The sequence below is a fragment of the Halyomorpha halys genome, unplaced genomic scaffold, assembly GCF_000696795.3.
Source record: "Halyomorpha halys isolate HHAL.00 unplaced genomic scaffold, Hhal_1.1 Scaffold725.1, whole genome shotgun sequence".
NCBI lineage: Eukaryota > Metazoa > Arthropoda > Insecta > Hemiptera > Pentatomidae > Halyomorpha > Halyomorpha halys.
Genome location: NW_027110211.1, coordinates 224,201 through 235,580, shown reverse-complemented (window position 1 = coordinate 235,580; position 11,380 = coordinate 224,201). Strand labels below are relative to the sequence as shown.

General features: G+C 31.2%; 1 protein-coding gene across 2 annotated transcripts in view; it reads right to left on the bottom strand.

The window, feature by feature from the left end:
* Gbeta13F (guanine nucleotide-binding protein subunit beta-1) overlaps positions 1–11,380 on the bottom strand; it is a 117,064-nt gene that overhangs the window by 44,909 nt on the left and 60,775 nt on the right. The gene's annotated exons all lie outside the window — the stretch shown is intronic.

Below are 11,380 nucleotides of genomic sequence, written 5' to 3'. Positions count from 1 at the left end.
TTTTGTTTCTCTTTTGACCGCAACCCTGACCATCTTCTTATATAAAAACATCAAAGGGTTGACGCAAGGTAGACACAAGTATAAAAGAAACATGAGAGATAGTTGACCGTGGATGAATTATATGAGGAAAAGATGGTTGGGGTGCGGTCAAAATATAACACAAACAGGTTGAAATAACTTATGTAATCGTGCCAACGTTTCGGTCAGAATTTCTAGCCTTCACCAAGGCTGTTAGCACGAAATCTGAAGTATGTAAAAAAAAAACAAAAAAACAGATGAAATAATAGAAACATTTAGACGTTTGTTTCCCAAAATTAGAAAAATGCTGAAGGCAAAACCTATCCGAGTTAAATAATAGCTTCATCGAGATAAAGTATCGTAGTAGTCATATTTAAATTAGATTTCATAAAATATACTCCTTAATTTCTGAATTAAAAAAAAAAAAATGAAAGAAAAACAAATCCATTGATCTCTGAGTTAATGAACGAAGCGATCAGGATCGTCGAAGCGGATACGATGGCGTCATAGAGAATACAAGGCAGCCGGTGACGTCATCGCACTTCGTACTAGGGAAGATGGTCGATTAGAAATTCCACCGTCAGGATCTTTTTTATGCACCGCATTAAACTTTTATATTCCAGAAAATGGGAACGATAAAGGAAATTTTTTTTATCTCCCAGACAGTTTCTGAGTACTAAAAATAGAATCATAATCTAGTTTAAATTTAAAAAAGTGCTACCTCTTTGTTATAAAATAAGACTAAAATTAGCTTTAAGACAAAAAAAATTAATAAAATTTCCATAAAATATATTATTATTAATATTATATTTTATTTTCAAAAGTATGTTGGTTATATTTAAAATATTTCTTTAAATCTAATGTAATGTTAAAGATTATTTGAAAAAAAAAAAAAAAGGTGCTGTGCGTACTACTGTACTTAGAGTTGAAATTATTTTTCGTTAGTTTTAGAACTGATATTTCTGTATTAGTCATTGAGACAATTCACTATGGTATTAATTTTTCAAATGAGCTTTTCATTCGACAATTCGAATAACTCCAATCTTGACAGTTTTCATAAAAGTATTTTAAACATTATTTTTCATCGCAAAACCTTAACACTTTTCTTTGCAAAAGTATGCCAGAAATGTTTAAAAAATATAACAGTTTAATAAAATTTGCATTCTACTAAATGCTAAATTGTTACAGAATCAATATTGAAAACACTGAGAATGATATTATGGAGTTGTCCTGTCAACTGAATATCTTAGATGTAAAGTTAGCGAAATTATAAAACTAAATATCAAATAACTATGATGACGCAGTCATTTATCAGAAGAAACAGTATTGGAGCATTCGTCCCCAAAGCCTATCTCATATTAGAACAGCTATAATAAATTATAGATTATAATATGATTATATATAATTTTTTTCTGAAATCATTCGCTTTACAACGATATCTAATATACCTAATCTTAGTCCCGGAAATGTATTTTCAACCAAGAAGAAATTTTTTTCCTCCTACCGAGATTAATTATCAAATCCTTCCATTGTTTGTTGTATTCATCCGTTTTTTATTTGGTGCTAACAATGTGAGATCGTTAATTATTTCAAACAAATAAAAATACAAATACTTAATGAGGAAGATTAAAAAAAAAAATCCCCATTGGAGCCAATCAGACTATTTCAGTGAAAACATATCTGATATTAAAGACAACCTAATCTTACATTGATATATCGAGTTGAATCAAATCGGTAAGAACAGTTTTTTTTTTTTTTTTAGAAAATCTAAAAAAATGCAAAAACCTTTTCTATAAAGTTGCATTTTCGGTCAATTTTAATCCGTAGAAAACTCGAATTCAAAATTTTTCAAGATCCAAATAATTTCCCATACTATACATTTCATATACATGTAAATGTAAGTAAAAATTATCTATAATAAAATAGGTACGTAAAATTTCTAAATTCCGAAATTAAACCCTTCCTTCTTGGTAGTGGATAATAAAAATACATAAATTTGTTTAGTTGCTTTATAAAAGTAATGCTGATTTGCGTTCATAACACAAAATAGTTTATATATGTGTACTGAAATATGTTAGGGTAAAAAAAAAAAAAAAAAGAATTTTCCAAAGTTAAGGTTCCCATGGATTGAGACCACTATTATTATAAACTCAAAGTATTTCTTCTACTATTACATTATACATATATTAAAAAAGTTGTATGGTTATCAGAGTTAAAATTAATAGAATATCACTAGGGCATACTCAACTCTAATTCGGATTCTTGATTTCGGAGAATTGATCACTATTTAGTGACTATTCAGGATGCAGTTGGTAGGTAACTTGTAGATTAACCAGACTTACCTAAAATAAATGTGTTTGCATGCAAAAGTGCACATAATACGCTGTCCGACCCATATTTTTTTCACCTAATGAACGAACAATACAAGTTGAAAAGTAAAAAAAAAAAAAAAAAAAAAAAAAAAAAAAAAAAAAAAAAAAAAAAAAAAAAAAAAAGTACTGGGTTTAGGAAGAAATTTTACATCTTCGATCCGAAGGTTACGTGAATAAGATACATAACTACTCTTCATGAATAACACAGTGAACATAAAAACAGTTTAAAGTCATTAAGTTAATATTTCTATGCCTCAAATTTTCAGTTTTAAACTAGTTAAAGAAAGCAACGCGTTCTTTTTTAATCCTTTCTCTTTTTATAAAATATTAAAAAAAAAAAAATCAACCAAACGTGGAATAGTTTTTAAGTATTTAATTTGATTTAAAACTAACTGTAAGAATTACAACCAGTGGATATTAGATATGAAAAATAAAATATTATTCATACATGTAGTTAAAATTAAAATAATATTGCTAAAACAGAAATTTGAAAATTTAGGAGATCCCTATTCCAGCTCCTTCGTAAACACAGTCTCGTCAGGTAAGTCCCGTGTTGATATTCCTTGAATTAGGTTTTTTTGTAAATATTAAGTTTGTGGTGAAAACGTTTATATAATGACTTATTAGTTTATTGTACATAAGTTTTTATTTTTAAAATTAAAAAATCCGTAAATTTGTGATCGGTGCAAATCGGTCAAAGAAGGTAGTAGGGATAGTTTAAAATAATTTATGTAGGTTTTTAAATTCTAGCGCTATATTGCATAATAGAATAAGTATGAAAATCCAAAGAAAGCCAACTGCACTTAAACAGAAAGAACATTTTGTGAAAATTAAATGCATATATAATTAGAAAAGGAATATATATACAAATATAATACGTTATTTATAGTATAAAGAATTCACTTGTATATAAAGTCAGACGTCACCAGACCGTTCTTACAACAAAGGAAGACGAACCTCACGACCTGACAAACCAAAGGTGGTCCGGTAGTCTTTGGCTTGTGGGGCATATTAATAGTTCCATTATGCAGCAGACAGGTGAATGAATATTGAATGCCAAATGGGCAAAGCCAAAGCGAAAATAATTGAAATACGGTAAGATAATACAACTCTCATACACTAAGATATAGTAAGATATTACAACTCTCATACATTCAGATACGGTAAGGTATTATAACTCTCATACACTCAGATAAACAAAACTTATCAGGAAATATCTTTTTTACAGCCATAAAGAAAAATTGAAGCATATATTTCATAGGTTCGAACTATATCACGATTTTTTTTACTTTCATTAACCTATATACGAACTATATAGTAAGCGGGCCATCGTGAGAAATTTAGTTTTCAATGGAAAACGTGAGTGAGTTAAATGGTCTGTGGTTGAGTAAGCAGCTTAACTCAAAAATTGAAATTACATATTAAGGATAGATTGAAATTGACCAACCTAGTGCCAATTCATATAATCGATTATACACTATTTTGGAATATTCTTAAAAACGGGTCAGGCGATTTTGAACAAAATTAAGAGTAGCGGAGTTTATTCAAAATCTGTTCTTTAATATTATATATGTTTAATGCTCATCGACCCATCTTTTTTGAAAAATCTTCCTCTCAGGTGCCGTTCGTTTTGTACTTGAAATCATTAACCATCACAAATTTTTACTAGTAATAAAAGATGGGTAAAGATTTTATGATTAACTTTCCAGGTTAACAAAAAAATTCCGGAAATAAGAGTTATAATATATACGTATAATAAACCGTTAGAAAACCAATGGTTTAAGAAAAAAATAATATTTTATCTATAAAGTCGTAATAGGTAACAGTTAATGACCAAAGATGCGTAAATAATGTCTATTTTAACACGAGTTAAACTCGAGGATACATGATATATCTTTCCAGATCTTTTTTTTAAATTTTACTTAACCTATAAATGAACTTTCCAGTTGACAGAATGACTAATTCCATTCTTAGAATTTTAATATTGATTCTATAACAATATAGCTACAATCCATGAAGGGTCAGGGGCTTAGTACTCGGTAAAGAAGTACTGTTACTAGACCAACGGTTGTACAAGGAGGTGATTTGGTCAGAATCACGCTCGACCGCCAGATTTTTACCCAATTAAGGGTACCCAATTTAAGAGGCTGGGTGAACCCCCAGGAGTTGACTCACGGGTACAGTGTAACAGAAAACAATTTTTTGCCCAGCCGGATTCGAGCTAGGGTCCTTAGAGTTAGTAGCCACGCGCTTTACTCCGTAGCCACCGCGCTCCCATATAAAATATACAGCACTGAATAAATGGTTAAAAGCAGAAAAAGTCTACGAAACTATTATATTTCTGCCATACTTTTGAAAAACTAAAAATTTCAACATTTTTCAAAGAGATTACTATTAAAAATATGGAAATTAGAGTTAGCCTATCTGAAAACTGAAAGGCTCATTAGGAAAAATATCACGGAAATTTATTCTTACAGTGTAATAATAATATACAAATATCTATTCTGAAACAAACGATTTTTTTTTTTTTTTTATATATAACTACTAAATACAAAATTGCAGTTAAGGACTCTAATAAAGAGAGTCTTGGCCAAAAATAAATAATCAATAGACCAGGTATTTAGCTATTTATTTTATCAAATAATTCAATATCTCACTTTAAATTAATTAATTAAACATAAATCTAGACACTAGCTTTGAAAATTAAAATATAATTAAAATCGCCGATATTAAATAAAGGCGTCTCGATCAACCGAGTTTCGGCATCACCTAAGCCTAAATCGAAAATAAAATAAAAATTAGAAAATTATTACATTATTTACATCTGTAACGGGGCTTTTTAATATGGGACAAAAAAATCTTTGATTATAGGTATATAAATGTAATATGTAATACATTTGTGGTAGTCTTCTATTCAATGAGATATTACAATGATATTGTTGCGTAATTTGATTCTATTTTCGTATTCCATTTATCTCCTCTATTAATTTTTATCTGGATTATTTACTAATCCGAGGTTAATTGCGTTCCACATTAATTCGGTTTATGAAACTCTACTGTAAAGTAATTTATGCTTTCCTCAAACCTACTAATTCTAACCAGAAAGTCAATTTTTTTATATATATCTACAAAAGAGTCCTAAAAAAATCCATAATCATAAACCCTCATGGAAATCGAATGCCAATCAACAAAGTTAAAATAACGGAAACGGTTATATCCCGAGATGGTTTTCTGTGAAATATAAAAACGTGGATAAAATCCATCCATATTATAAATTTCTGACAAAATAATGCCTTCTGGACTACGCTGTCCGAGAATAAGAATAAAGAATTTACCGAACACCTTTACCACCATTCATTCCTCATCCTGCATTCCATCGAAGACAAACAACAACAGTTAAAGATAACTTCAGCTATTCCACTCTCCCTCAATTCTTCTATCTTGAGTCACATTCCATTAACAGACAAAAACGAAATAAAATACTGGCTCTCTGGTCTTCTAGTTGTATATTTCAATAACATAGCTTCTGGGCTGAAATTTTCCTCCCATTCCTCCCATACCTAGAACAGACCCTACAACACTTTATTTTAAATAATTATATATAAATGGGATAAAAAGGAGCGTATTGGCATCTCAACACCTACCACGTTAACTTTTAGTATATTGGAATTCCCTAGACCCATGAAACTGATTACAGATACACCGTCCTCCGTCGATCTAATTTTCATCAGAATAAAAAAAAACGGTTAGGAGGGTATACTATGGATGCATAGAGAGGGTGGCAAAGATATTATGGAAAACCTGCAGAACTAGGATCCAGGTCTAGTTCCAGGAGGGAGCCCAGACAATGTTGTGGATGATCGAAGAATAACACTCTCCATTAGGCGTACCTCCATAATGGAATCCTGGCACAAGACAATTGAATAAGGTTTCACCCGTCTGTTGCGCAGTGAGTAAATATTGCAATCATGAGAATATTATAATGTGGTTAATATGTTAAGGTAATGCATGGTGAGATTACGCAGTTTTACTCGACGAGAGATAGTTGCAGATACATAAATACTTAAAAAAAAAACAACAGAAAATTTAAGTCCAGGGCTGAAAGCCCTAACCCATGGGAAGACCAAAGACAGACGTGACTAGAGCCTATCTAAAGTCACTAGTTGATTCCTTGATTTATGATAGCTATTGAGCCTCCTAATGGTATGCAGGCAACTCCTTCGGATTATAACCATTTCAAGCAAACGGCTATAAAGCAAGATAGAAATCGGTTGAGGATTGCAATTTGTTAAGTATAAATTAGGGCCTTAAAGATTTAAGACGATGAGTAAAGAGCCACGCATTCTTTAATAAATTAGTTTCGATTCGTTATTCGTTATACATAGCGGTTTAATTTGTAACATTACCTCCATTCATAGTAACAATACACAACACTTTGGGGTACTTTTGGATTCACTTCAAGGATCCTAAAAAGTAAAAAAATATGAAGATATTACCGTATCATTCAAAAACGTCCGTAGTAGTACATAGTAAGGGAGAATTGGGTAAATAAGATAAATAAAAGATAAGACGGGACAGGTGACAGAATGCGGCGTGCTGTGATATTGATCTGGGGCGACCTGCTATTTATAGACCACCTGCCAGGCCGCCGGCTCCCCGTTCCAAAACTTCAATAGACCACTCATCTAGCGGTAATTATATGCACTTGTTCTCTTATTATACCATCCACCTTTTGTAGGGGATACCGAATTTAAAGGATGAGAGAAGAAAAGCTAAGTAGAGAGGGAACAACACTAATGAATCCTGGCGTAAAGGATCTTATAGCAGGTGGAGAACAAAACACTTCTCAGTGATCAGATCAAAACGATCCACTCACCACAAAAATTAAAAATTATTTTAATAATGAGAAGATAGTTGAGCGTGTATAATATACAGGAAGAGAAGATGGTTAGGAGTGCGGTCAGAGAATAACATAAAATAGGTTAAAAACAAATAATTTAATAATGCCAACATTTTAAAGACGGATTCCCACTCAGATTTTCGATCTCTACAACTAGCCCTAATGAAGGATGGATACTCTGGCCGAAACATATGCATTATTAAAGAAGTTTTTTTAAAAAACTTGTTATTTTCTGACCACATCCCCAACCATCTTCTCTCCATATATATATTTTTTTAATACTTTTACGATTAAGTAAGCAATAAAAACAATCTTCGATCTTTTGGTAAAGATCGAATGACAAGCTTACTTTTACAAGTGACTACCCTCTGAAGGTGGAAGGAGAGATAGATTGTAAATACAGTTGAAAAATAGATAAAAATAGTCTACGAGTCGTATAATTCCCGATAAGCAGTTTTTCAAAAAATTTCCAGACTTTCCAAATATCCAAAAATCAATTTAAATATTTTTTTTTGGTAAAAAAAACTTCCATTTGAATATATTTTGTTCTAAATTCTCATATTCATGTTCTTTAATAAACCTATAAATAATAATTCACTAAAACAACAATCCTTATCTATATGTATTTATAATTATGAGATAGTTGACCGTGGATGATAAATGAGGAGAAGATGGTTGGGGGTGCGGTCAATGAAACACAAATAAGTATGACTAACTTATTTTAATGTGCCGACGTTTCGGCTAGAGTTTCTAGCCTTCTTCAGGGCTGCTTGTTGAAAAGTTGAGCGCCTAATGGCGATTAGGCGCTCAACTTTTTAACAAGCAGCCCTGAAGAAGGCTAGAAACTCTAGCCGAAACGTCGGCACATTAAAATAAGTTAGTCATACTTATTTGTGTTTCATTGACCGCACCCCCAACCATCTTCTCCTCATATATGTATTTATAATTCATATAATTATATTTACCTCATAATTAGTCAAACTTTTAATTTTTTAATACAAAGGTCCATTCTTCTTCTCTCTTTAGCACAAACATTGCTCTATAGTTATTACTACCTCTTTGGATCTTATCCGATGTTCAGTGTTCTGTTTGGTTACCTCCCTATTTATGTCCCATTTGTCTATTGAGTAATGTAAATTATACTAAGTGATTTTGTTCAATGATTTGACTGTTATAAAAATCCAATATTCCAATAAATTCCAAAAATCGATATTTTGCGAATTTATTGGAGCTGGAAACTAGAACTTCTACGACATATTTTTATTAGCTCTTAATTGAGGAGTTATTTTTTAACATAAAATAGCGTGCAAATGTTTCTTTACTTGAAAGAAGAAATAAACTTCGGGAACAGTCGGTTTTTTATATACTCTTTAATCATGGTTGGCAGAGTCATTAATTATGACTCTTACCTATATTAGGTTTTATTTAATTCTTTAAAAATTGGGGTGAAATGACTTTTTTTTTAATCTGTTTTTCCTTTTTGTCTCTTGGACTACAAGGTTTACAATTCCTTCCCGACTCACTTAATAGTTGTTCGTTTAAAAGGTCACCTTTCCTAAAACAGGCAATCTCTATTTCTCTTTTAATTAACTGGATGGTCCGCATCTTCATCTGATTAACATTTTAGAGAAATAAAAATGGTTGCCCAACTGATCATAGCATAATGTAAGTCATTCGATTGCTAAGGGATTAGAGAGAAAGCTTTACTTTAAGTGGCCAGAAAATAAACAAATATATCCTTGACCTTGGCAGAACGCGAAGGTTGGAGGTAAGTTAATTTCAAAATTGGCAACGAACTCATCGATTTCTGTGCAACAATGATTTGAGTAGATATTAAATTTATAAACTGACAGGTTACTGAAGTGAAAAATAATAATAATGAATCGGCCCGGGAAAAATGAAGGCAAATATTAGGAGACAATGGAGTTAAGTGATTTTAACGCTTGTAATGAAATGCATCCGGATGAAAATTTCTAGTATCCAACCCATCGGTAGATTTTATGACCATGGGAAATTACCATTTCCCATGGTCATAAAATAAAAAATAAGTCGATAAATAGTACAGGTAATAAATAATAAAACCTCATTCGACCGAAAATAATAAAACTGAATTTATAACAGAAAATCTCTCTAAAATGGAATTAACGATTTTTTTTCTTTGTACATCGCGACTTTCAACAAAGCAAAATAATTCGCTCAGATTAGTGTTTTTGGTTGTATTTATGTTAAGAACAGCTGAATGGGCTATTCCCTTATGTACGAGTTTTATGTGAATGTTAACATTTTATAATAACCCTAACAAACCCCCTTCCCCATATATTTTTAAAATCACTGTGCTGAAAATGTTACTTAAACTAATGACAGATAAGCTCACAAACCGCTAATATAATACAAATTACTGCTATATAATTCAAATATCACGTTCCGAAGTAATTAAACTACAAATGCAATTAAGACAAACATTATACTAGTAAGCAGCCAATTAATATCTATCAAACATTAATGGCTAGAGATTGACTAAATGACAGCTGTATAGACGTGTCTATTATTCCCAAACAAATAAAAAACTAATTTCTATCATTGCTCTTAAAAAGATAGCCGCGTAACAAATCAAACGACGGAATACCTAAATATTACTATACTAATACTATAATGTAATTCTATCCGTATAAATTGCATGTAAATGTTTTCACTATTCAACAATAAAAAAAGTAAAGTGACACTAAAAATTCTCAAATACAAAAAAGTGATAGTAGAAAAAGATAATACAAACTTTGTTTTTTAAAATGATAATACAAGAATTTTCCGAAGATTTGTATAAAATAAGAAAAAATATATTTTTCATTCCGGTTTCACCCCAGTATGGGATGATCTGTATGGAATGATGTATTTCTGAATGTTTTTGTATTGGTGAAAGTACAGGCCAATATTTGCGTTGGCATTCGAGTTCGCATTACCCGAGTGGTTTTCTTTCACACATTAAAAGGATATACAATTACCTTTGACGAATATTTGCATGCAATCTTCACACGTAACGAAACAACTGCCTAACCAAAGGTACTTGTTCATTTACACTTAAATAATGGTTTTTTACATGTAAGGTTAATTTAAAACACATACAGAGATTATTAACAGGTTTATTTGTAATTTGTACTTTTTTTTTTTTTTACAGCACAATAAAAGTTCCAGAACTTTGAAGACCCCCTCTCTCCATCTACAGGGTACCACCCTATTCTAACACCAAGTTGGGGGGGGGGGGCGTCAATTTTTAATTTCGTGGAACAGTCACAAAAATAAAAGTTGAAGCCGGAATTGGGAGGTACCCCTGCGGGTTTTTTTCACACATCAAAAATATTTACGGTTGCCATTGACGAATATTTGCAGGAAATCATAAGATGAAACTATTGCCTAATCAACGGGTTCCTCATTTTTATCTAAACAATGGATTTTTAAATTTTTGTCAGATAAGAGTTTATGTTGAAATTAGCATTGATTCATAACGCGATTTCTTACCATTTGTGGTTTACTGGATTTTTGTAACGCTCTTTAACAGCACTAAAAAAGTACCAGGAAGTTTATTTTCTTACAGAAATAGGAAATACTATGATGTACCCTGACAAGGATACAACAAGCAAGTTCGCGAATTCTAGTTATAAATTAATGTTCAAAAATATTTTGCTATGTTACTCAAATGGCTTGCAATGTGTGTAGACGCGTCATTGGTAAATTAGCATTTCCAAATTTCTAAATTAACAAACATTTCATACTATTTGAAAAGTTGTTAGACTAAAGGTTTGATACAGTTGTGGATCAGGCTTAATTTAGCCAGACAGTAGACTGTTCATATCTTCCACAAGAATTTCCGTTTTCGAAGACAGTTCCTAGAAGAACAGAGGGGAAGGGTTTTAAGAACTCAGAGAAATGAGTCAGACATTCCTTCGCTGGCGAGAGAGACCAACCGGCCATATGTATGAATCCTTACATATTTTTGAACCAAATTTTATTTTAATGTGAAAAATCGGAGTCCAGCTAAATTTTATCATTACAAAAACGCAAAATCTACATTAATTCAATTTTAACTAAAATAGTA